This window comes from Etheostoma spectabile, unplaced genomic scaffold (genome assembly GCF_008692095.1).
Source record: "Etheostoma spectabile isolate EspeVRDwgs_2016 unplaced genomic scaffold, UIUC_Espe_1.0 scaffold00018990, whole genome shotgun sequence".
NCBI classification, from domain to species: Eukaryota; Metazoa; Chordata; class Actinopteri; order Perciformes; family Percidae; genus Etheostoma; species Etheostoma spectabile.
The window spans coordinates 114,707-140,781 of NW_022604608.1; the positions used below are offsets into that span (position 1 = coordinate 114,707).

The 26,075-nt window shown below is 42.1% G+C and overlaps 6 non-coding genes across 6 annotated transcripts; 1 reads left to right on the forward strand and 5 right to left on the reverse strand.

Annotated features, from left to right (window-relative positions):
* Positions 1–12,152: 12,152 nt before the first annotated feature.
* On the reverse strand, positions 12,153–12,226 carry trnan-auu (transfer RNA asparagine (anticodon AUU)). The gene has a single exon. It is a non-coding gene; the product is annotated as a tRNA-Asn (tRNA).
* Positions 12,227–14,216: 1,990 nt separating this feature from the next.
* On the reverse strand, positions 14,217–14,432 carry LOC116683441 (small nucleolar RNA U3). The gene has a single exon (XR_004330555.1). It is a non-coding gene; the product is annotated as a small nucleolar RNA U3 (small nucleolar RNA).
* Positions 14,433–17,226: 2,794 nt separating this feature from the next.
* LOC116683439 (small nucleolar RNA U3) lies at positions 17,227–17,442 on the reverse strand. The gene has a single exon (XR_004330553.1). It is a non-coding gene; the product is annotated as a small nucleolar RNA U3 (small nucleolar RNA).
* Positions 17,443–18,816: 1,374 nt separating this feature from the next.
* On the forward strand, positions 18,817–18,889 carry trnak-uuu (transfer RNA lysine (anticodon UUU)). The gene has a single exon. It is a non-coding gene; the product is annotated as a tRNA-Lys (tRNA).
* A 2,804-nt stretch (positions 18,890–21,693) lies between these two features.
* trnak-cuu (transfer RNA lysine (anticodon CUU)) lies at positions 21,694–21,766 on the reverse strand. Its single transcript has one exon. It is a non-coding gene; the product is annotated as a tRNA-Lys (tRNA).
* A 3,139-nt stretch (positions 21,767–24,905) lies between these two features.
* On the reverse strand, positions 24,906–25,121 carry LOC116683443 (small nucleolar RNA U3). Its single transcript, XR_004330557.1, has one exon. It is a non-coding gene; the product is annotated as a small nucleolar RNA U3 (small nucleolar RNA).
* Between the last annotated feature and the right edge of the window lie 954 nt (positions 25,122–26,075).

The following is a 26,075-nucleotide window of genomic DNA, read 5'->3' on the forward strand; positions in this document are numbered from 1 at the left end:
ATCTTCTCATTTTTTAGCGACTTTTGTTAAATAACAGCTGTTTTAACGCTTGGTAGCTAACGCTACCTTACTTTAGCTTAGCTGCTAACGACTTTAGCTTAGCAGTTAGTTATGTCGGCCCCCTCTCCGACTTTCTCCTGCTCGGTGTGTGAGATGTTTAGTTACTCCTCTGCATCCTTTAGCGGTGATGGCGTGTGTAACAAGTGTAGTTTATTTTTGGACGTGGAGGCGAGGCTTAGTAAGTTAGAAGTCCGGATCCGCACCATGACAGATCAGTCGTCAGTTACTGTAGCTAACCTCCCCCCGGTAGTCAGCACGGGCCGGCCTGAGCCTGAGTTAGCCTCTGGTAGTTCCTCGCGAACTCCGGAGCAGCCAGGACATAGTGGCTGGGTTACTGTGCGAGGACGAGGAAGAGACAGTCGTAAGCTTTCCAAGGCGTCGGACCGCCACCAGCCTGTTAGCGTTTCTAACAGATTTTCCCCACTCAGCAACCCCCCCGCTGAGAAACCAACTCTGGTTATCGGCAGCTCCATTCTGAGAAACGTGAAGTTAGCGAAGCCGGCGGCCGTAGTTAAGTGCATCCCGGGGGCTAGAGCGGGCGACGTTGAGTCTTATCTGAAACTGCTGGCTAAGGATAAACGTAAATACAGCAAGATTGTTATTCACGTTGGCGTTAATGACTCCCGGTTACGGCAATCGGAGGTTACTAAGATTAATGTTGAATCGGTGTGTACATACGCGAAGTCAATGTCGGACACCGTAGTTTTCTCTGGACCCCTGCCAAATCTAACCAGCGATGACACGTATAGCCGCATGTCGTCATTTCGCCGCTGGCTATCGAGGTGGTGTCCAGATAATGATGTGGGCTTTGTGGATCACTGGCAGTCTTTCTGGGGAAGACCTGATCTGATTCGGAGAGACGGCATTCATCCCACTTGGACTGGAGCAGCTCTCATTTCTAGAAACATTGACAAGTGTATTGGTGGACCTAATCCTTGACAATCCATAGTTGGGACCAGGAGGCAGAGTCCCAGTCTAACACACTTCTCTGCTCCTTTATTCCAGGTGTTACCTAGTAAAAATCCCATAGTGACGGTGTCTGCCCCCCGACCATTAAAATTATTTAAATCAAAGGTAAACAGAAGAGGAGCTGTGCATGAAAACCTCATAACAATTAAAACCACAAGTGCAATAGTTCAAAAGAATAGGAGAATTAAATGTGGACTCTTAAACATCAGATCTCTCTCTTCTAAAGGGGTACTAGTAAATGAATTAATATCAGATTCTAATATTGATTTATTTTGTCTTACTGAAACCTGGCTGAGTAATGGAGAATATGTTAGTCTAAATGAGTCCACCCCCCCCAGTCATATTAATACTCACATTCCTCGAGGCGCAGGCCGAGGAGGTGGAGTTGCAGCTATCTTTGATTCCAGTCTACTAATTAGCTCTAAACCTAAACTAAATTATAACTCATTTGAAAGTCTTGTTCTTAGTCTTTCACACCCAAGTTGGAAATCAATGCAACCAGTTCTATTTGTTATAGTGTACCGAGCACCTGGTCCATACTCTGAATTTTTATCCGAATTTGCAGAGTTTCTATCGAACTTAGTGCTAAAAACGGACAAAGTTATTATTGTAGGGGATTTTAATATTCATGTGGACGATGAGAATGATAGCCTTAGCACTGCGTTTATCTCTCTATTAGATTCCATTGGCTTCTCTCAAAGTGTACATAAACCGACTCACCGTTTTAACCACACCCTCGATCTTGTTCTGGTATATGGTGTTGAAATTGAACATTTAATAGTGTTCCCACAGAATCCCTTCCTATCTGACCACTGTTTGATAACTTTTGAGTTTATACTGCTGAACTACACGCCGTTAGGCAAAACATCCTATACAAGATGTCTATCTGATAGTGCTGTAGCTAAATTTAAGGATACGATTCCGTTAGCATTTAATTCATTACCAAGTCCCAAAGTAACGGAGGACTCCTATGCTATTAGTCCCTCCCAAATCGATCATTTTGTTGATAGTGCAGCAGGCTCGCTACGAATGACTCTAGACTCTGTTGCCCCTCTAAAAAAGAAGATAATAAAACAAAGAAGGTTAGCTCCATGGTATAACACTGAAACTCGCAAATTAAAGCAAATATCGCGGAAACTTGAGAAGATCTGGCGCTCCACCAAACTGGAAAATTCTCGTTTAACCTGGCAAGATAGTCTTAAAACGTATAGGAAGGCCCTCCGTAATGCCAGAGCAGCGTACTACTCGTCATTAATAGAGGAAAATAGGAACAACCCCAGGTTTCTTTTCAGTACTGTAGCCAGGCTAACAGAAGGTCACAGCTCTACTGAGCAAAGTATTCCCATAGCTCTTAGTAGTAACGACTTTATGAGATTCTTCAATGATAAAATTATAACAATTAGAAGGAAAATTCCCCAAGACCTGCCTTTAACTGGCACTGACTTATCTCTGAACACAGGAACCTTAGAAACAGCTGTAAAACCAGATACATGTTTAGACTGCTTTGCTTCACTTGATCTTTATCAATTTAATTCAGTTATTTCTTCATCTAAACCATCACCCTGCCTATAAGACCCCATCCCGACTAGGCTACTTAAACAAGTTTTACCCTTAGTCAACAGTTCTCTACTAGCTATAACCAATCTGTCTTTACTTACAGGCTATGTACCATAGCACTTTAAAGTATCTGTAATTAAACCTCTTCTAAAAAAGCCAAACCTTGATCCAGATGTTTTAGCCAACTATAGACCAATATCCAACCTTCCATTTCTCTCTAAGATTCTTGAGAAAGCAGTCGCCAAACAGCTGTGTGACTTTCTGCATAGCAACAGCTTATTTGAGGATTTTCAGTCAGGATTTAGAGTTCAGTTGTCTAATTGCCTCAGACAAAGGACTTATCTCTGTAATGGTGTTATTAGATTATTAGTGCTGCTTTTTTTCAACGATGTAATATTGCAAAAATCAATTTCCATAGTGAAGTAGTAAATACATTACATTCAGGAATTCAGGAATATCCTGTCTAAAAATGATAAAGACAAACTAGTCCATGCATTTGTTACTTCTAAACTGGATTACTCCAGTTCTTTATTATCAGGTTGCTTAAAAGAGTCCATAAAGATTCTTCAGCTGATCCAGAATGCTGCAGCACGTGTTCTGATAGGAACCAGGAAAAGAGATCACATCTCTCCTGGTTTAGCTTCTCTGCATTGGCTTCCTGTAAAATCCAGAATAGAATTTAAAATCCTTCTTCTCACCTACAAAGCTCTTCATGTTCAAGCACCATCTTATCTTAATGAAAAAGAAAGTTGATGTGTATATGCATTAATCTAAAAGAAAGTTGATGTGTATATGCATTAATAAAAATAAATTGAATGTGTATATGCACTCACTAAAAGAAAGTTGATGTTTTTTAAGCATTAATCAAAAAGAAATTTGATCTGTATATGCATTTATCAAAACAAAAGTTGATGTGTACATGCATTAATCAAAAAGAAATTTGATTTGTTAGGCATTCATTAAAAAGAAAGTTGATGTCATAATAAATTGTGATGATGACATAATGAATGTGTCTATGCATTAATTAAAAAGAAATTTGATGTGTATATGCGGTTATTAAAAAGAAAGTTGATGTGTTTATGCATTAATCAAAAAGAAATGTGATGTGTATACGCATAATCTGTTCCGTTAACGTTTAGGGTTTCTTCAGCTTCAGGTTTGTTTTTAACTTCGGTTTGTAGTCCTTACATAGTAACCAGTAGATTTCTGGTGAACGTGGGGTTTGTAGTCCTTACATAGTAACCAGTAGATTTCTGGTGAACCTGGGGTTTGTAGAGTGGGGTAAAGTGAGACATTTTTACATTTGCTCCCCTCCAAGTGAGCTAAAATGATATATCAGTTAAATTTACACATTTCCCATTAATTCAGGATGTTTCCTTGTTATTGTAATTATCAGAATGTATTCAGGATGAAGGGCAGTGAAAATATGATGTTTTTTAAAAAAGTGATCTTGTGTCTCACTTTACCCCAGCTTAGGGGTAAAGTGAAGCAGACCAGAGAAGTCAACGGGGTAAAGTGAACCAACTAGGGGTAAACTGATCCACTTACCTTTTCCACTCTGAAACTACCATAACAACATATGTTGTAACAGGTTAGAATCCTGACAGCTAGCCTGACAACCTCACATCCCAGAACAAATGCCAGACTAGTAAAATAATCATTGGAATTGGTCTATTAAGCACATTTTTTCCTACAACACTTGAAAGTAATTCTAAACAAAATCAAATACAACATAATGTAATTCAAAATGTTTTATTAACATTCAAATGAGAGGTATGAATCACCTTGCTGCAACTCAACTCCTACACTACAAAATATCCCTTTTTTATATGTATATAAAAGTCTTAATATAAAAATGCCAGGAGCCTATGTACAGTTGAACACACAGACACAGTCTCGGGGTCAGAACACAGGACCTTTAGAGCCAGCTAGAACAGCCTGGGACTCAACAGGACTAGATCCACAATCAGAGCATCAGTCATTCTCTACAAATACAGTAGGCCTATACAACTACTCCACATTCCAGCCCTGAAGATTGCAGGGAAAGATGAAGAGTTGTTCTCTACGTGTGGTCCCTCCACGCCTCTTAGGTTGAGGCAGCTTCTTCACCACATCTGCTTTGGGAACATGTGCCACATCTTTTTCTTTAATAGCAAATGTGGGTCTCTCCCACACTTTTGTGTTTCCCTGAATTTTTCTAAGGAATTGGGTAAGAATTTCATCATCTTCAACTTTTTCAACCATGCCAATATACCGGACGCTCCTGTGTTTGGTTGTAAAGTTAATCATGACAAAGTCACCCACAGACAGATCTTTGTTTCCTGGATCACTTCTCTCATCCTCAGAGCTCTCTTCGTCATTATCAAGTGGGACAGGGACATCACTCTCCTCAGAGCTGCCGATTTTCCTTTTGGTTGCTTTCTTTTTCGGTTTTCCCTTTTTTTGCTATTTTTCTTTTTCCCCGCCAGTTTCTTTTGTCTTTCTTTATAAGCCTCTTCAATTGCCTGCTTCTCGGGAGTATCAGTTATGATGGCTGTCTTCACACGCTTTCGTTTGGTTTGTGTTCTGGGGGGACATTTGGGAAGTGGTAGTATTTCACAAGGAGACACATATCCAGGTCGGCTGGGAACACGTGGCACATCTGAGTCAGCTGGCGAGGCACATCCATGTGGACCATGCGCAGTGGATGGATAAGCATCAGCGGGTGAATTATCTGCAGCTGGTGGTTCGTCTGCAGGTGGATCATCTGCAGGGGGTGGACCATCTAGATCATCTGCAGTGGCAGGCTGCAGCTCAAGGTTTGGCCGGTCTGACACCATGGATGGTGCAAACGCTTCATCAGGGAAAATGTCTTGGTTATATGGGAAAATCCCAGTGGACCTAAATCCAGAAGTGATGTTGCGTGGTGTCACTGCTGACATGAAAGCCTCATTCACAAGTCCTGCAGTCTGGTAGATGGAGACTGTTTTGCCGGGGTTAGACCTCATCCACCCATCAAGAGCACGGCTGTATTGGGTCTTGAACGGGCCACACACGGTCACATCGAGAGGCTGCATGCGATGGGATGTGTGGGGTGGGAGGGTGAGCAGAACAATTCCGTTGCTCCAAGCAACTGTGTGCCAAGATCAGTTGGCCTTACTTAACCTACAGAATCATGTGATCTCTTGCACACCCTAGCCTACCTGCACATTGTGTCTTTGTCCAATTGTCAGGGACAGGGATATTGTTTCTTTCTGCATATTCAAAGGCCAGTTGACGGGACTTAACTGGAGGAAGGCCATGGAACTGTTCAGCTAGTTGTTTCAAGTGTTTGGCAAGCTCCTCCTCCATCTCATCTGTAATAATTCTCTTGCCTTAGCTACTGCACCCCAGGCTACTGTTTTTACTTCCCCTTTCTCTTTTTTCTTTATGAATCTTAAAAGGCTTGACTTGTCAATATTTCTGTCCCTTGCAGCTGCTCTGATAGACTTCTTTCCTTCCTTGACCTCAGCGGCTGCACTCTCCATCTCCTCGAGGGGTGTTTTGCCCCAGGTTGTCTTCCTGGTGTATTGCCTTGGCATGATGGCTTTTCTACAATGTTTATGACATTTAAAATAAAAATGTAACATTACATATTAATTAATATGTAATTAATATTAATATTACATTACATATGCAATGTAATATTACATTAAAATATGTTTAAAACTAAACTTAACTTGTGCCTCATGGTGGGGTAAAGTGAGACACTGTATCACTTTACCCCACAGCATTTGTCTCAATTTACCCCACCTCCACCATTTTTGAAAAAATGACCTTTCTTAGCAATTCAGGCTAACCTTCAGCTAGCATCATCACATGGTTTTATATGTTGGTAGTTCATCAACAGGTATGATATAAGTTTTTCTACCTGAATCAATTTGCTTTGGCACAACAGTTGATTAAGTTGACAGCAAGAAAATTTACTTTTACATGCAAAGAAAACATTTTGTTGGAAAAAGCATGCTTACCTCAGCTAAATGAGCTTCTCTCCTTTATGGCCAAGGGGAAATGGGAGGAGCTTGGAAACAAAATGGTCACATGGGCACAAATGTGTTCTGTTGCCTAGATACAGGGGTTGTCTCACATTACCCAGTGTCTCACTTTACCTCACTCTCCCCTATTTACAGTATTTAGAAGCGGGCTGGATGCTAGTGAGCTTATGCTAGCTTTCATGCTACATAACTAAGCCGGACAGAGTTGTCCCTCATCTGGGGATAGACTTTAATGCTTTACAAAAACCAAAGCAAGTAAACGCTGTGACTAACATTACTCTTCTGAAGTGATTTTGGAGAGGGACATCAGGTAGAAATACTCTGGTTGACTAGCATGACACCATTGTATTCATATAATAATCAATCCAGGCTAACGTGAATGACAGTGACTGCATGTTGCTACCTCTAAATTTAAGGTTGTGGTTGACTAGCGAGGTCAGCTCGATAGTTTGACAAATTGATCAGACCTGCACGTCATGTGCACTAGAAACAAACCGTGTATCCAAGAACAGTTCAGTCAGTGGAAATGACGTTCGATCAGACACAGCCATCTATAGTAGATTAGTGTTACGTTTCCAGTGTCGCGGCTCCGAACCAAAACGTTAGTTGGGACAGACGGACCGCTTGTTTCTTTAGGATAACTATATTAGCTTTAGACCGGCTGGTAGCAGCTTTGTGCTTGTTTCTTTAGGATAACTATATTAGCTTTAGACCGGCTGGTAGCAGCTTTGTGCTTGGTTCTTTAGGCTAACTGTATTAGCTTTAGCCTGGCTGGTAGCAGCTTTCTGCTTGTTTCTTGAAGCTAACTATATTAGCTTTAGACCAGCTGGTAGCAGCTTTGTGCTTGGTCCTTTAAGCTAACTATATTAGCTTTAGACCGGCTGGTAGCAGCTTTCTGCTTGTTTCTTTGGGCTAACTGTATTAACTTTAGCCTGTTTGGTAGCAACTTTCTGCTTTTTTCTTTGGGCTAACTGTATTTGCTTGAGCCTGGCTGGTAGCAACTTTCTGCTTGTTTCTTTGGGCTAACTATATTAGCTTTAGCCTGGCTGGTAGCACCTTTCTGCTGGTTTCTTTAAGCTAACTATATTAGCTTTAGCTTGGCTGATAGCAGCTTTCTGCGGTGGGAAATGGCCGGGAGACGTTGTGATTATGTGGCATTAATCAGGGGATTTAGTTTGTATTTGTAGAGAACATAAAACACTGACTACTGTAGCGTCCCTGACTACCCATGAAAACCATGACATCATTGTATCAGCGGCAGCTGCTGCCTCCGGTACTTTTCTACACACGAAGAGCCTCACTTCCCATAACAATAAACCCCATCGGACTAACGTCACATCCACACGTTGCCCACATGGCTACCTGTCTTAAAGGGGAACGGTCGGATGGTAATAATCATGTAAAGGAGAAACGGTGAAAGGTTACTTTTCTATCAAGCAGCAAAAAAGTATTAACGTCAACATCGTAACGTCCTGCAATGTGACTTTCGCGCATGCGCACATCGCGATGTCAATGCTAAAACACAATATCGTTCAGCCCTAACTGACGGTATGCTTCAGTAAGCTAGTTTGCCACTTTTATCTTGGGTAATGCCACATGTAAGTATATCTTAGTTTATTTAGATACCCAACATAGGTTATACTACTTACACTGTATAACAATACATTACGTGTTTCTTTATTTCATCTTACATTTTTGCTAGCCTGTTGTGTAGTTATATTGTTTTTACAATTATCTTTGTTTAATATCTATGACTCATTACTATCTAAGTAACTGGTCATTGTGTTTTCTCCCAGTTTCACCCTTTGTTACTCAAATAAACGTGTTACAAGGATCCCGGTCGCCAGTGCTTGATGGTGGAAGGTGTTTAGCTGCTGGTCAGATTGCACAGCGTTACGTACGTGAAGGACAAGACATATTTCATGGTAAGTATTTCCAGGTAATCTCTGCACCTCTGTTATTCTAATATTACCATGTAATAAAATTGAAACAGGCAGTTTTGCATTTTCCACCACTGATTCATGGTTGTTTGACAGTAACTACCAGAAGCATTTCCAGGTAATCACTACACCTCTGTCTTACTACGTAATAAAATAGAAACAGGTAGTTTTGCATTTTCCACCACTGATTCATGGTTTTTATTTCAGAAACTACCAGAAGCATTTCCAAGTAATCACTACACCTCTGTTTTTGTATTATTACCATGTAATTAAATCGAAACAGGCAGTTTTGTATTTTGCACCACTGCCTTCTAAATCTCTAACCATGCGCCATTTCTTGCCTAAAACAATATAACCAACAATATGTTAAATTAAATTTGAAAGATGTGACTCCCTGATGGTCTAGTGGCTAGGATTCGGCGCTCTCACCGCCGTGGCCGGGGTTCAGTTCCCGGTCAGGGAATGGTCAGGACTTGACAGATACAGATTTAAAAGAGCAAGTTTTTGGTTGATTTGTCAAATTCTTCCTCATTAGTTTAACGTTTTAAAGAGTACCATTTCCTTTAAATCAGACCCCGACAGTGGATGTCTCCTTTTGTCATCATTGATGGGTCATAAACACTTCATCTGCCTCCATCTTAATAACAATTATTTTCATTTTTTCAAGCAGTACCTAAACCCCTAACCAACATTTTTAACTGAAAACCAATGTATGTGAGTGTCAAGTAATGTTATTGTTGGATTGAGGTCCAAATTTTGACATTTTAGCGCAATGCAAAGGTGCATAACAGATTTTTTTTCTACATACCTGGAGTGATGCAGGAACAAGCAAGTCAAGCAGTCAAGCAGTCAAGGAACAGCAAGAGACTTGGTATTTAAGAATACAAACTGACTATGTGACAGATGTGTAAGCTGTCATGTCCTGCCTTCTGAAGCTCTAGCCAGGAGTCATTCCTTGCCTAAAACAATATGAGTCATTCCAGTAAGAGAAAAGAAAACTCACATCTACAAAGATAAATTTGAAAGATGTGACTCCCTGATGGTCTAGTGGCTAGGATTCGGTGCTCTCACCGCCGCGGGCTGGGTTCGATTCCCGGTCAGGGAATGGTCAGGACTTGAGAGACTCAGGTGTGATGTTTGAAAGAATAAGTTCCTGGACTTGATTTTGATCTGTCAAATTCTTCCTCATTAGTTTAAATGAACTGACAACATCAGTTATATGACTTACAATTCTCAAAGACGCACACAATCTCAACTGGTTATCCTTTAGACAGTTAGTCTCTTTTTCTTTTCTCTCACTTTTTGTCTCTGTCTGGCCTTATGTATTTGCTTGTATTACATCAAGTGACCTGCATACCAATGACCGTAAAGATTAATATTTACAGTACATGGTTTTCAGAACTGTACCTTCAGATAAAGGTAAGGCCACTTGGGTTATCTTTGGGCTGCTTTATATTCACCTGCAGAATGATAAACCCTAGAGTTGGCTTACTCCAGGTTATTTAAGCACCAAACTTCCCTGGGTGGACTTGAACCACCATCCTTTCGGTTAACAGCCGACTGCGCTGACCTATTGCGCCACAGAGACTGCGCCTGTCTGATGTATTATGAGCGGGAGCTCAATCTTTAAGCCACAAGCATTTGCTTTTTGGCTTTTTGAGGTTGAGCTGCACATGTATGCTTATCAGGCTATTTTCCTGTTACTCAGAAATTGGGGAAGCTGCCTCATGCGGAAATGTAGAAGCTGGACGTGCATTGTATTTTTCTTACATGTCAACTGGATTCTGACTTTGAATTCAAATATTTAGCATCCAAGACAATTTGGGAACTGATGATGTATCAATCATTGTGCTGGTGGTTTCTTGGTCACAGCAACAAGCTTGATCATTGACATACAGTTACACGCCATGTATCACAAAACTGTTGGGTGGTGCCTTATGTATTTGCTTGGATTACATCAAGTGACCTGCATACCAGAATCAGAATCAGAATCAGAATCAGCTTTATTCGCCAGGTATGAGGACACATACGAGGAATTTTTATTTGGAGCATTGTTGCTCACACTGTGCTTAAAAAAAATATACACACTAGTCTATACACACAATATATACATACTCTAAAGAGAACAATACAGAGACCGTCAGAGATGGCAAAAGTACTCACTGCCTGTGCTCAAGTAGAAGAAGAGATAATTGTGTTAACAAATACTCTGGTAAAAGTAGAAGTACTGATTTAACTTCTTTACTCAAGTAAATGTACCAAAGTACAGGCTTAGCAATATACTTAAAATATAAAAGTAAAAGTAGCCTTATGAATGACAAAGCTCCCTGGACCAGACACATGTTACTAGAGAGCACACTGAGAAACTACAGTGGACATGGAGAATAGACTCTTTATTCGTTATTCTTTATATGCCATTGCCTACATTTTAAATGGCCGTCTGCCAATAGGCCTAAAACATATATAAACATATAGCCTATTTATATTGACAGAGACTGGGACTCCAGGTTAATAAGATTCTGACCGAGTAGCAAGATATGAATTCAAGTGTGATTTTGTGAGAAGTCTGTGTATGTTCCAATTTAATTAGATTAAATTTTGTAATGGTAACTCCAGGGAAATTATTAGAAATTTAGTGAGGACTAGATTAGAACTGGATTTAAAGCTAATTCTGGTTTCCAACTTCGGCCCAGGTGTGTCTGTTAAAACACAGATGGAGACAACTCTCTGTTACTGCTTTATTACAATCAATCATCAGTATAAACATGGGGGGGCAGCTCTGCTATGAATGTGTGTGTGGTAATAAATGAAATAAACAACATTGTAAAGGCTACCATACACAATGTATAGGAATCATAGTATATGCTAGTAAATAATAACAATAAACCAACTACTAATTACATTATCTTAATGAGCAAGGACGTTCAACAATCGCCATTATATCGAATCAACAGCCAGGTGTAACCTAGCCAACAGTAGAAGAACGTAAACAAGGTAACTTTTAAATGTACCAGAACTACAGACCAACACAACAACAGGCTTACATGAACTGACAACATCAGTTCTATGACTTACAGTTCTCAAAGACGCACACAATCTCAGCTGGTTATCCTCCAGACAGCTAGTCTCTTTTTCTTTTCTCTCACTTTTGTCTCCGTGTGCCGTGCGCGCCTGCTCGTGGTGTGAGGCGGGTGTCCGCGCTATTCTCCGACATGGACTCCAAATCACACCTGATAGACAACCTTTAGTACAAAACTAAAGTAACAAGCCAATTTTGTAAAATGTAGGGAGTAGAAAGTACCGATATTGTGGTAAAATGTAAGGAGTAAAAGTAAAAAGTCGCCAAAAAAAATAAAGAGGAAGATAAAAATATCCGCAAAATCTACTTGAGTACAGCAATGAAGTGTTTGTACTTCGTTATTTTGTTAACAAAGTATTTGTACTTCGTTACTTCCCATCTCTGATGACTGTAAAGATGACTATGTACATGGTTTCCAGAACTGTATCTTCTGATAGACATAAGGCCACTTGGGTTATCTTCGGGCTGCTCTATAGTCTCCTGAAGAAGGATAAATCCCAGAGTTGGCTCACTCCAGATTATTTAAGCAATAAACGTCCCTGGGTGGACTTGAACCACCATCCTTTCGGTTAATAGCCGACTGCGCTGACCTATTGCGCCACAGAGACTGCATATGTCTGATGTTTTTTTTTATTTCTGATTCTGATGTAGAGATGGACAAACGACTCAAAAGCATAATACTTCTTGCCGTGACATAACAAGAAACAGTAAAAAAAAGAAGTCAGCGAGATAGAGTTCAAGACCCTTTTTTCAGGACACCCAAACTTTGTCGCTCAATATGGCAGGAATTCTATGCATCCAGGGCCAAATGTTTTACCATTTCATCCACTACGGGCCAATAAGGAACTTTACATGTGTCTTCTTCCTGCTTCTGGCGAGAGCAGTCGTGTTTTTCCTCCTCTCCCCTCTTATCTCAGCTTGGCTTCTTCCCAGTCTGTCTGGATTGTCTTGTGATACTTTTTCTTTTCTCTTTGTCCCCTGCCTGCTGTTTTCCTGGAAATATTCAACATGGAATTGATCATCTGGTCGCTCAGCGCTATTGACAAGATTTTTTCACCTAAACATGCTTCTCCGGGAGAGCCGCATTGTCCCAGCGGGACGTTCCCTGCAGGCTACACTCGCGATTCCTATTCACGGGATTGGCAGGTGGTCTGCCTGGATGTCCTGACTGTGGAGGATGTCGAAGATATTTGGATAATTGGAATTCTGTTGGTGGGGCTCCTGATCATCGGCCTTGGGGTCTCGCTGACCTATCGGAAAATTGGTAAGACAGCCGCCAGCAAATTCACCCACCAGCTGTCTGGGGAACTTAAAGAGTGCCTAAATGGAGTGATTGAGGGGATGAAGGTTTTACATCTAAGGGCTAACCAGTCCTGTGAACTGTCTCGTAACATCTCAGACCGGACCGTGGAAGCGCAGTAGGGGATTGATACCAACAGGGCTCAGTCGGTGGAGTTGCTTCGTGTGACCACCGGACTGGCAGAGAAGGTAGATGGACTGCAAAAATCACTACGTGATATGGATGCTTGTATGACGTTGAGGTCGGTGACAACTGATTGATGGACATTGATTTGTACAAATTCCACCGAGTCACCCTAAATTTGGATTGAAATTGATCAACTGTTTCCCCCCCGCCCCCCCTTTTCTGCCCGAAGCGGGAAAACAATTTGCAGCTGACATTCTATCCTTTCCCTTGCACTGGCTTATCTCTCCAAGGTCACGCAGATGGACTGAACTTTTACCAACACAGACAGTCTGATGCGCTACATTTACACACACAACTCATTCTCACACACACACCATACACCACCCCCCCGAACCAGCCCCAGATCCGTCTGACTGCCTCGTTTCTTTCTTTCTTGTGTTTCCACCTCACGTCCATGGTCAAGGCCGGGCTGAACTGGGCTGTTTTGCACAGTGCAGTCAGTCTGTCTCACATTTCACATACACACGCACACACACTCACAGTCAAGGCCGGACTGAACTGAGCTGTTTTTCAACAACCCACACAGTTTGTGTCTCACACGCACTCACATCCACAGACACCATACACCAATTATTCCTTCATGTATGTAGTCTTGTGCATTATGTTATGTCTTGTATTATCCTGCTGTCTGCATATATCCTTTTCAGAGTGCATGTGGCGGCGCTTTCACTAGCTGCGGCTCGGAGGCTCTCTAAACTCTCTAAACTGTATTTCGTTGCATTGTACCTGTACATGTGTGATGACAATAAAGTTGAATCTAATCTAATCTAATCTCAGGAGAGGGAAGCGAGTAATCATCCAAGCTGTGTACAGTAAGGATGGGACGCTGTTGACCTCAACTGAGGAGGTAATAGAGCGGTGGAAGGAGCACTTTGAGGAACTCCTAAATCCAGCTGAACGTCCTCTGTGGCAGAGGCAGAGGTGGAGGATGATGGGGGTTTGTCGTCTATTTCCCTGGTGGAGGTTAATGAGGTAAGCCTAATGTCTTTCAAGTAACATTGTCCACCATGGACAAGACAAATACTTCAAGATTGGCAATAACTGTAGTTAATTAAATAGCCTAGCACATTTTATTATGTTTGTTCAAATTAGTTTTCCACACATCTACTAATACCACTCTGATCATATTCCCTTCCTCAATATTCCATAAAGAAACAAAGAACGATCATCAATGACAGAGAGCATATGAAGTGAATCATTACTCTCTGTCAACTTCACGCTCAGAAAGGAATATCACAACTCATCATCGTGGTCAGCGAGACCAAACACTTTAGAAACACATTCCTCAAGTCAGAAACTCTAGAAATGATCCCTGAAAGTATAGTCTTGTTTAGACTGAGGGGGGGGAACTGCATCTCATTCACTGCAGAGTGATTGTCACTCAGGGTTCAGAGGGACAGAAGCTAATCGTTACGTGCTCCAGATGACTGAGGTGAGAAAATCTATTTAGATCTTTAAGAAGACCGATATGTAGATTGAATTAGATTTTCAGTCACTGTTGTCTCAATACTTCAGTGTCAGCCAACTTATTCTCTACAATAAATGCTCCACTCATTTCTTTGCGTTAATACTGGTTCTAAACAACAACCAAGTTCTTCATTCCCAGACCAAAGGATGGTTGAACCTGCTGCATTTAGACTTCAGCTACTGTTCCAACCTCCACACCTCAGTGAAGAGGAAAACACTTCAATTAAAGGGGAGCAATGCAGTTCTGGCCATTTCTTGGCTGTTTTCTCGTTTTTTGCTCGCAGGTATTGTCTATTGAGCTCCACCTCCAGGTTCTGAATAGATATTTGGCGGCTCCTCTGTTTCCTTGTGTCTGACTCCTCCCTCGGCCAGTCTGCAGTTTCCTCTTTCTCTGTTCCTCCAACAATGCTTTCTTAAGTTTCTGTTTCCCTTTTTTCCGGCTCAGTCATGGCAATGCTGTGAAAAACACCAAAAGAAATCCATCGCTACCTTGTTAGCAAGACCTGATATCATGCTACACTTCCGCTGAGACGGCGACTCGCTGACTGAAAGTTGCAAGGGGGGGGGGGGGGTCCAGCTCACAGGTGCTAGGGGGGAGCGAGACGACCACCATTCAACTCATTCCAGTGACTCCGAAGCTGTTCTGTTGGGTAAATTAAGCTAACAATAAATGCATAGTTGTATAAGTTCTGTTTATTTCTTCCCAGTGTGACTCCCAGGACTTATGAGAAGTGTTTTAGAGGAGACCTGCTCAGCTCGTACTGCTCTGTGTGTGATATCAATACATATCTGGAAGATTCATGTTCCCTTTAAGGTCCTACAACCGTTTTTAACATTCAAGTGACCTCAGTGCAGCACAAATATTCTAATAACCCAGTTTGTTCTGAAAGAAATGATGTTGATATCTTGACTGTAGACACCAGGGTTGATGTTTTACAAGCTTTTATAGAAAATAGAAGCAGACGGACAATGAGCTATGAAAATGACCTTAGTCCTCAGAGGGTTAAATAATAGGAAGTTGCTGAGCACACAGTTACTGGAGTTAGAGAAAATGACGTCCCAAACGGCGCATACTTGTGTGTACTGCTCTTGTGCAAAGACATCCATCTTTTTTTTTTTTATTAGATTAGATTCAACTTTATTGTACAAGTACAAAGACAAGGAAATGCATTTTGTGTCTAACCAGAAAAGTGCAATTTGATATACAAAGTACAGACAGGTGGTGCATTGGCAGGACAAGAAATATATTAGTGTTATTTTTAGTTTTTTTTACTGTTTAATAGCATTTTTTCAAGAACAATTTTCAGTCTGATTGTGAGTTGGCCCGGCCGTTGGCTAGTTAGCTAACGGTAGCTTCCATGCTACATAAATAAGACAGACAGAGATGTCCCTCATCTGGTGATAGAACCCTGATTTCCCCCCCCCCCCCGTCCTGTTGGCTCAGAGCTTCACAGACTCAGTCCACAGGTACAATTTAGTTTGAGAGGTTGTCATCACTGAGTTGTGGTTGTGAATGAAAAAAAAGTACATGAGTAAATGTTGCACTGCACGCTTGCAGCTGTCATTCTGTTCATGGAAATATCAATCTACACATTTGTGAATATTTTTCCTGTAACTTCACATTCAGAAAACCGGTGTGTGAATATTTTCTACATGTGCAAATTACAAATTCAGATTTTTTTTACAAGCTCTCGTGTTTTTTTCCATTGTGTGACATCAAATTAAGATCACACGTGGGTGAATATTTTTGCAAGTGCAAATTTTATTTTTACAAGTGCAAATTTAAACACATAAGTTCAGATTTTTTTGTTCTGCAAACTCTCACCTTTGGCCCCATATTTCCCTTCATATGAGTCAGAGCCAGCAGCACTAAGGAAGAGCAGCCTCTCCTACGGCGAGTGGTGGCGACCCACGGGGAAACTTTGGTTTCCCAGTCAGTTCCAGTAGTACAGGTGAGAAAGTGGTGGATAAAACAAGGACTGTGGGTCGGCGTTGTTGGTACGTTATTGGAATAAATCCAACATATCCAACGCCATCACCCAGACATGCCAATCACTGGAACGAGACAAAAAAACTGTTCAACGTCTCCTCCCTACAGTGGTTAACCAGCCTTTAGATCCAAATACAAATAAGGCCAAAAAATCACTGAATCAATCAGGATTTACACGTCACCTTCAAAGCCCCGTATCCACTCGTAGAGTAACCTGGCTTCAAGTATTTGCTGTATGTACTCAAACCTCGTTCCAACATGCCATCCCGTCCACCTGGACTTCAGTGTACCGTTCCACCCCTTTAATACATGTCAATCAAGCTGAGCCTGTAAAGGCCACACAGTCTGATTAGTCAAGTGGAAACACCTGTGGGAGTGGAACATGACTGTGTACAGATGGGCTTTCAAACAATGCAAATTTTTATACATGTCAAAGTAGGAAAAGCAAAGGTAGAAATAAAAATGAATTATGGCTTAACTCAGTTTACGTTTTTACACCGGACATAAGGCATTACAAAGTCAAGAAAGTAGGTGTTAACCCTTTCAAGTAACCTTGTCCAGCATGGACTGGACATTCTTCAAGCCTGACTATAACTTCAGTTAAATAGAAAGCTTAGTATGTTTTATTACTTTCACACGTGTTAGTTTTCCACATATCTGCTACTACCACTCTGAACATATTCCCTTCTTCAATACTCCATAAAGAAGCAAAGAACGATCATCAATGACAGAGAGCACATGAAGTGAATCATTACTCTCTGTCAGCCTCACGCTCAGAAAGGAATATCACGACTCATCATCGTGGTCAGCGAGACCAAACACTTTAGTACCACATTCCTCAAGTCAGAAACTTTAGAAATGATCCCTGAAAGTATAGTCTTGGTTAGACTGAGGGGGGGAACTGCATCTCATTCACTGCAGAGTGATTGTCACTCAGGGTTCAGAGGGACAGAAGCTAATCTTTACGTCCTCCAGATGACTCTGAGGTGAGAAAATCTATTTAGATCTTTAAGAAGACCGATATGTAGATTGAATTAGATTTTCAGTCACTGTTGTCTCAATACTTCAGTGTCAGCCTACTTATTCTCTCCAATAAATGCTCCAGTCCTTTCTTTGCATTAATTGGTCTCAGAATGTTGCGGGTTAACCACCACTGTACAAAAAGCACTCAAGATATATGTATTTATATCATTTTTTAAATGTCTCCAAATAATGTTAAAAGTTAGTTTTTGGTAATTTTTAGTATTCGCTGGTTTATTAAGTCAATTCGGCGATGAGGTCGCACTGGGGAGCGAAGTCTCAGCCTGGAACTAGAACTACGGCGACTGACTGGGATGAGGAAGAGGAGGAAAAGCCAGCAGCCAAATAATTAACAAAATAACGAAACGGGCATATTTGTGTTAACCATGACATGTGGGACAACAATTGGACGGTTGGGTTTAGGAAGCAATAACGGTACTTCTTTTTCCCACAGCCCTTTTTTTCAGAAGCATGGGTAGCTCAGTTGGTAGAGCATCAAACTTTTATTCTGAGGGTCCAGGGTTCAAGTCCCTGTTCAGGCGTGCAGTTGCACATTTTGCTTGATGCCATGATAAATTGTACACTTTGGCAATCCAGACACTGTATCATTTAAGTAACATGCACAAGTCTTTAAAAAGAAATGTGACTGTTTTTCATGCAGGTTTGCATCATAACAATGCGGGTGCTATCTCTAAATGATCAATGGGCAACCTACATCCATCTTGATGGCACCCAAATCTCTGTTCTGATCTCCCTGCTTGGATGGCAAGTCATCTGGTGGATTTTTTCCGTCAAGAGGAAGCTGATCAAGAGGGAGAGTTGTTTTATTGTACCAACTAGCAGTAAAGTTTATTTGTCTGGAGCCATAAAATTGCATTAGGTTATCAACGTTTTCAGCGAAAAAGAAAACCACAGCTCAAGTCCCTGGTAAGGCAACAGCTTGATTCTGGGATTTGTATGAAGTGCTCGCTATTGTCATCTGTCATGCAGGTTTGCTGGATGTTCACAGTCTGCTAGTCGCCATGAGTTGTGACTTTGAGCTTTTTAATTAACCTTTTTGGCCAATTTTCAACCAGTTTGTGCAATAACATTTGGTGTTGCATTGTGCAAATTATGGTCTACCCTCCTGCTGTCCAGAAGACTGTGATCATGGCAACAGCTCAATGGTCTTCATTTACTTGCACTTTAATCTGTAGTTCAGCAGATTGTTTTTTCCACAGTCACTTGCTTTTGAAGCCTGGGTAGCTCAGTCGGTAGAGCATCAGACTTTTAATCTGAGGGTCCAGGGTTCAAGTCCCTGTTCAGGCGTAGAGTTGCACGTTCTGCTAGATGAGTTGTCCATTTGACATGCTTGTATGGACATGGACAAATTCAGACACTATCATCTCATGTGTGTTCCATGCGCAAGTCTTTAAAAAGAATTGTGACTGTTTTTCAAGCAGGTTTGTATCATAACAATGTTGCTGGTAAGTCTAAATGAACAATGGGCAACCTACATCCATCTTGCTAGCACCCAAATCTCTGTACTCATCTCCCTGCTTGGATAGTATGTCCAAGGACATACCACATATGTTCTATAACCCTTTTCATTGGTTTGCTACCACACTTAAATAATTCCTTTCATTGTATCAATCTCAGAAATAACCAAAGAATGACAAATTCCATTAATGTGCTTGTGCCAGTATTCAACCACCTGTCACTGTATTTTTAGCAGCAGTAGTGTTATTTTGTTTTTTAAAACACCTGCCCCATGTGAGGGTTGAATTCACGACCTTCAGATTATGAGACTGCCTACTGCGCCAACGAGGCTATGAAAGGCATTGCAATGACTCGCAAAATTTCAGAAAAACTAACAATTTGGTCGTCAATCTTAATAAAAACAATGTATGCGGAGACCTATGTTCTCACACAAAGGCTAAGATTGACCCTATATGCTTTGTCATGACCCCATGAAAAGGGGAGACAAAAGACTGTGTGCAAAGGTTGTATACATGTATGCAAGGTGTATGCATGGATGAGTGTGAGGTATGGTGTCAGCGATTTATGCTGGACAGTGTAAAACTAACAAAGATGAGCGGGAGAGGTGCTGGACTGAGAGCACCTCTAGGACAATCACAGATGCACAACCAATAATAAAACACTACTGGGTGAATGCGTTCAGAAAATGAAGAACATTGTTCAGAAAGCTTAATGAAGCTTCATTTGACCATAACTATTAACCACCTGAACCTGGTAAAAGGTATGAGGTACTCCTGCATAGCTAGCCAGAGATTTACCTCCTGTAGATGGTGGTCGGCGTTCCAATGAGGCTTGGAAATTTGCAGATGGTGATTCAGAGGAGATGTAACAGTTTAAAGTGTAAAGTAACTTAATTTTCTAAATTGTCACTTTTTACTGACAAAATCAAGTCTGTATTTTGGTAAAAATCAAATCAAATGTTTCCTGTTGTTTCCGTTGGTCTAGTGGTATGATTCTCGCGGATGAGCCCTGATGGCAGGAGCGGTTACAACCCTAATCTGTAATTTAAAATCCAGTTTATTGTTAATTTAACACAGATTAGGAGCAAGCATTGTGTTGGCAATTTTTCATATCCTGCTTCAACAGCACGCAATAGAAAAAACTGGGAAAAAATGTGAGGAACAAACAGGACTCTCCTTGTTCGTTGGTCTAGGTTTATGATTCTCGCTTATGGTGCGATAGGGTCTGGATGAGACTACTTAGCATAGAAGTGGAGGTATGGATTGAATAATCTGGTTTATTTATTGAGTGTGATGGACGAGAGAGTGTCACCTATTTGGCAAATTCATCACAATATTACTATTACTTTTTACTGGCAAAATCAAGTCTGTGTTTTGGTAAAAATATTTTGTATCAAATGTTTCCTGTTGTCAAATGATATTGGAAAGCTGAATCGGGCAGTGGAGCCATGAAAAGACCCCACGCCAATCTACCTGACCATAGCCTTTCAAGTCAGTGACAAATCCAAGCTGCATTTCCTTTTTAAACTGCTTTTCTTTCTACCAAAATTCAAGTTCCAATTTTGGCTAAAGTAGTCTGTTGTCCAATAGATGGTGGAAACTAGGCTTATCTGCTGTCACTTTTGACTGAAAAAATCAAGTTTGAATTTTGGTAAAATATTTTGCTTCAAAAGTAGTCTTTCATCCAATATAATCAGAAAGCTCAATCTGGCAGTGTTGCCATAAAAACACTACATGCCAAACAAACTACTTAGCAATTGCCTTTCAAGTCACTGACTGATCACATTTACTTGATGGAAAATTGCTAATAAGATGCTTTTAAGTGGCTAGTTGGTCTAGCGGCATGATTCTTGCTTTGGGTGTGAGAGGTCCCGGGTTCAACTTCCGGACAAGCCCTGATGGCAGGAGCTGTTACGATCCTAATCTGTAATTTAAAATCCAGTTTATCGTTAATTTAACACAGATTAGGAGCAAGCAATGTGTTGGCAATTTTTCATATCCTGCTTCGACTGCACGCAATAGAAAAAACTGGGAAAAAATGTGAGGAACAAACGAGCAGGACAGGACTCTCCTTGTTCGTTGGTCTAGGTTTATGATTCTTGCTTAGGGTGCGATAGTTCCTGGATGAGACTACTTTGCATAGAGGTGGAGGTATGGATTGAATAATCTGGTTTATTTATTGAGTGTGATGGATGAGAAAGTGTCACCTATTTGGCAAATTCATCACAATATTACTATTACTTTTTACTGGCAAAATCAAGTCTGTGTTTTGGTAAAAATATTTTGTATCAAATGTTTCCTGTTGGCAAATGATATTGGGAAACTGACTCAAGCTGCATTTCCTTTTTACGAATATGAATGTTAACCTGCAGTTCTGGAATGTTAAGCTGCAGTTCTAGAACAATAGGTTGAAGTTTTAGAATTTGAACATGCATTGTCAGCAGACTTTAGTTTGATCTGAGGAACAGTAGGTCAGCACAGGCCATGATTGTAGAATGCAGGCACATTTTAGTCTGGTAAATTACAGGGATTTTTACACTCGGATGGACCTGCTAATCTTGACAGACGATCTGCCCCAATACAGCCACATTATACAGTGCAGAACTCAGTGATTCCCACTCTCTAAAACAGCACCGCCCAACGTGGGGGTCGAACCCACGACCCTGAGATTAAGAGTCTCATGCTCTACCGACTGAGCTAGCCAGGCACTTCTTAACCCTTTTGTTGTCCTAGTTGGGACGCATGACATTATCGTTTGGGTCCTGGGGACCCTTGACGTTCCTTTTCGGGTCCCAGGGACCCTTGACATTGTCCTTCAGGTCCATAGGACCCGTGGCACTGGCCTTGCGGGTCCCAAGGACCTGTGGCATTGTCCTTCGGGTCCATAGGACCCTTGACATTGTCCCTCGGGTCCATAGGCCCCTTTCATTGTCCTTCGGGTCCATAGGACCCTTGACGTTGTCCTTCGGGTCCCGGGGACCCTTGACGTTGTCCTTCGGGTCCCGGGGACCCTTGACGTTGTCCTTCGGGTCCCGGGGACCCTTGACGTTGTCCTTCGGGTCCATAGGACCCGTGGCATTGGCCTTGCGGGTCCCAAGGACCCGTGGCATTGTCCTTCGGGTCCAGGGGACCCATGACATTGTCCTTCGGGTTCCAGGGACCCTTGGCATTGGCCTTATGGGTCCTTGGGACCCGTGGCATTGTCCTTTGGGTCCCGGGGACCCTTGACGTTGTCCTTTGGGTCCTAGGGACCCGTGGCATTGTCCTTTCGGGTCACGGGGACACGTGGCGTTGTCCTTCGGGTCCCTAGGACCCGCAACATTGCCCTTCGGGTCCAAGGGACCCGTGGCATTGTCCTTCAGGACACGGGGACCCTTGACATTGTCCTTCGGGTCCCAGGGACCCGTGGTACACTCAATCGGTCGTATTAGTTCTGTTACCCTCGCATCGTCCTGCCTTTGAGTCCCTGAAATTCTGGCCAGTGGCTTGTAGTTGTAGTAAAAACAGGAAAGGCAAAGGCAAGTGGAAAGGGAGGTTAAAAAAAGAAAACTAAAGGCTTGACATTAGTCTTCTAATTATTTTTATTACACACACACACACACACACACACAATATACACTTTAGACACATTTGTCTTCTTGTTGTTGTCATTTTTTTTCACGTCATCTTGTTTTGGACCTGTGCACTTGTTGCACGTGGCTCGGCACAGCCGGGGAGCAGCTGCAGCATGGCCCGTCGTTTGACTCTGGAGTTGAAGCTGCATCGGATTCTCGTGAGCAGCGGTGCCGCTCGCAATGTCCCCGCTGAGGCCAAGGTACAAAAAGGAGAAAACCCACAAGAGGCCCGCGACAAACACGACGACGACAACCACCACCGTGACTGTGATGGCAACGGGTGTGCGTCACAGGAGGACCAACACAACCACAGCAGAGAAAAAGACTACTGCTGCTACGACGACGATGACAAAGATGATGACCAAGGCCAAGTGGACGTTGAAGTATAGACAAAGAAGGAGAACAAGTGAATGAAGAAGAAGAAGAAGAGGGTGGACATGCAAGGGACGAAGAAGAAGAAGAAGAAATAGAAGAAGAAGAAGAAGAAGACGAAGACAGAGATGAAGAAGTACAAGTAGGAGAAGACGATGAAGAAGAAGAAAAAGAAGAAGAAGAAGAAAAAGAAGAAGAAGAAGAGGGTATTGAAGACGAGGGCAAGAGAAGGATGAGGAAACCTTTGTGTCAAAAGATGGCAAAGTCAAATGGTCCTCAAAAACGTGTCATCCCAGTGTCCCTAGACCTCATTGCCACACCACCGAAAAGGACAAACCCGACCAAGAAGAGGACACGACAGACGCGGCTACCGCGCTGCTACAGCGCCCGGAACCCACAGAGTACGCCGCGGAACACGTCCACGACATAGTGTCTGCGTTTGGCCTGTTTGTCACGCGGCAAATCGAAGACATGGTTGTGGCCGTCACGAACCTCGAGGGTCAAAGGAGATGTGCCACAGCCGGCAAGTGGAAAGTGATGGACGTCACGGACCTGTAAGCCTACCTCGAGCTGCTGCTCCTCGCGGGCGTGTACCGGTCCCGCAAAAGGGCCTTGGAGAGCCTGTGGCACGAGGAGAGCGGCAGGGCCATTTTCCGCGCCACGATGCCAATCAACCACGCGTACTCTAGACTGTTGCGATTCGACGACCGCGAGTCGAGAGCTGCCCGCCGAGCCTCGGACAAACTGGCGGCCGTACGAGAGGTGTGTGATGCGTGGACGCGGCAGCTGCCTCGCCTCTACAACCCGGGCACCGACGTGAAGGTGGACGAGCAGCTGGTGCCATTTCAAGGTGTTGTATTTGTTGCTTTGTTGTTGTTTTCGTTTTGTTTTTTGTACCATTGCCGTACAATTGTCTTTCTTTGTGTGTGTGTGTGTGTTTGTGTTATCTAAAAATTTTTAATTTATTCTTCCATCTCGTTTCATCATGTTCCATCTTCTTGTTTGGACACGCTACTTCCACAAGGTCGATGCGTCTTCTGTCAGTACATGCCCAGCAAGCCCGCAAGGTACAAACTCAAGTCTTGGGTGGCCTGCGACGCCGGCTCCAGCTACGCACGGCACATGCAGCTCTACACGGGCAAGTCCGTGAGCGGCACGCCCGAGAGGAATCTGGGCTCCCATTTCCATCCGGGAGTCATCCCAAAAGGATTAATAAAGATAAGTCTACGTCTATCTCAGAAAAAAGAAAAATCTGAAAATCTTCAGGGGATGTAGCTCAGTGGTAGAGCGCATGCTTTGCATGTTTGTTTTTTTATTCACTTAATGCTGGTTACAATATTCTAAAATCAATGCCAGAGAAAAATGGCAAAGTGTGATAACATTTATATTAATAAAGTATTTGCAGTTTTTAATAAAGTATTGGCTTTTTCCTTGCAAAGGTTTTTTTTCCAATAACATTAACAAGCATGCCATTAGTTACAGTGCCTGTATCTGTCACGATGTGGAGAGCTGACACTTGCAGGTGGTGTGGCCGAGGGGTCTAAGGAGCTGGATTAAGGCTTAAGTCTCTCTGGAGGCGTGGGTTCAAATCCCACAGCTGCCATTTGCATATATTACAAAGCTGGAAGCTAACCCATGTGGTCTCTTACATTTGGCCTGAACTTGGTGAAGTAACTAGGATCATCCATCAATCACCTTGCTGAGATTGTTCCTTGTTAACCTGAGGCTCAACAATTGGTGAAACCCATAATGTTGTCACAGACTTAGAATAATGATCTGAATCTGTCTGCAGCAACGACACAACCTTTAGTGGATGCCTACTGTGTGTGTATTACCGTTAATTTCCACACATCTACCAATACCACTCTGATTATATTCCCTTCCTCAATACTCCGTAAAGAAGCTAACAACGATCATCAATGACAGAGAGCATATGAAATGAATCATTACTCTCTGTCAGCTTCACGCTCAGAAAAGAATATCACAACTCATCATCGTGGTCAGCGAGACCAAACACTTTAGAAACACATTCCTCAAGTCAAAAACTTTTGAAATGATCCCTGAAAGTATAGTCTTGATTAGACTGGGGGGGGGGAACTGCATCTCATTCACTGCAGAGTGATTGTCACTCAGGGTTCAGAGGGACAGAAGCTAATCGTTACGTGCTCCAGATGACTCTGAGGAGAGAAAATCTATTTAGATCTTTAAGAAGACCGATATGTAGATTGAATTAGATTTTCAGTCACTGTTGTCTCAATACTTCAGTGTCAGCCTACTTATTCTCTACAATAAATGCTCCAGACTTTCTTTGCATTAAACACCAGCCAATCAGAAGTGTTACATGTGAATGATCAATGTAGGATTAATCAGGAAGCTCACATAAGAGATAGTTGTAAGGTCTACCAAATGTTTAACTTTACAACTGTAAGCTGTTGGAACCTTGGTTGCCACCTTCCCTCAAAATGTCAATCACAGATTTTCTAACCCCTGAGAGCAGAGCGGAAGCGCGCTGGGCCCCTAACCCAGAGGTTTATGGATCAAAACCATTCTCTACTATTTGTTATGCTATCAGCATTAAGTCTATTTCCAGTCTGTTAACAAAGCATCTGTTGCTGCAAGTGTCTGATGTGAAATGTCTCCACTTGCAGAAGAGTAAACTTAATGGCATGTCAAGTTTCAATAAATATAAAAATGGAAGCTACAGTGCTCATAACCGCCATGACACCCATAAAAACTGGAGCGTAATACAATAAATATATTACAGTACAAGTACATGAATACAGTAAAATAGAAACTGTAAAACATGTACATTTAAAGTGCTTGTTGTGCTGTCTGATAGTCTGAGGTATAAAAGAGAGAGCATACCTCTTAGTTTGTGTAATAGGAGGTCTTAGTCTACCACTACGTTCTATAACCCTGCCAGTCAGATTACCACAGGAGGTAATATCTTTTGCAGCTCTTTTAAAGACTCTACCATAATACCTGCTGGTACATGTAAAGCATGAGCTCTACCACTGAGCTACATCCCCT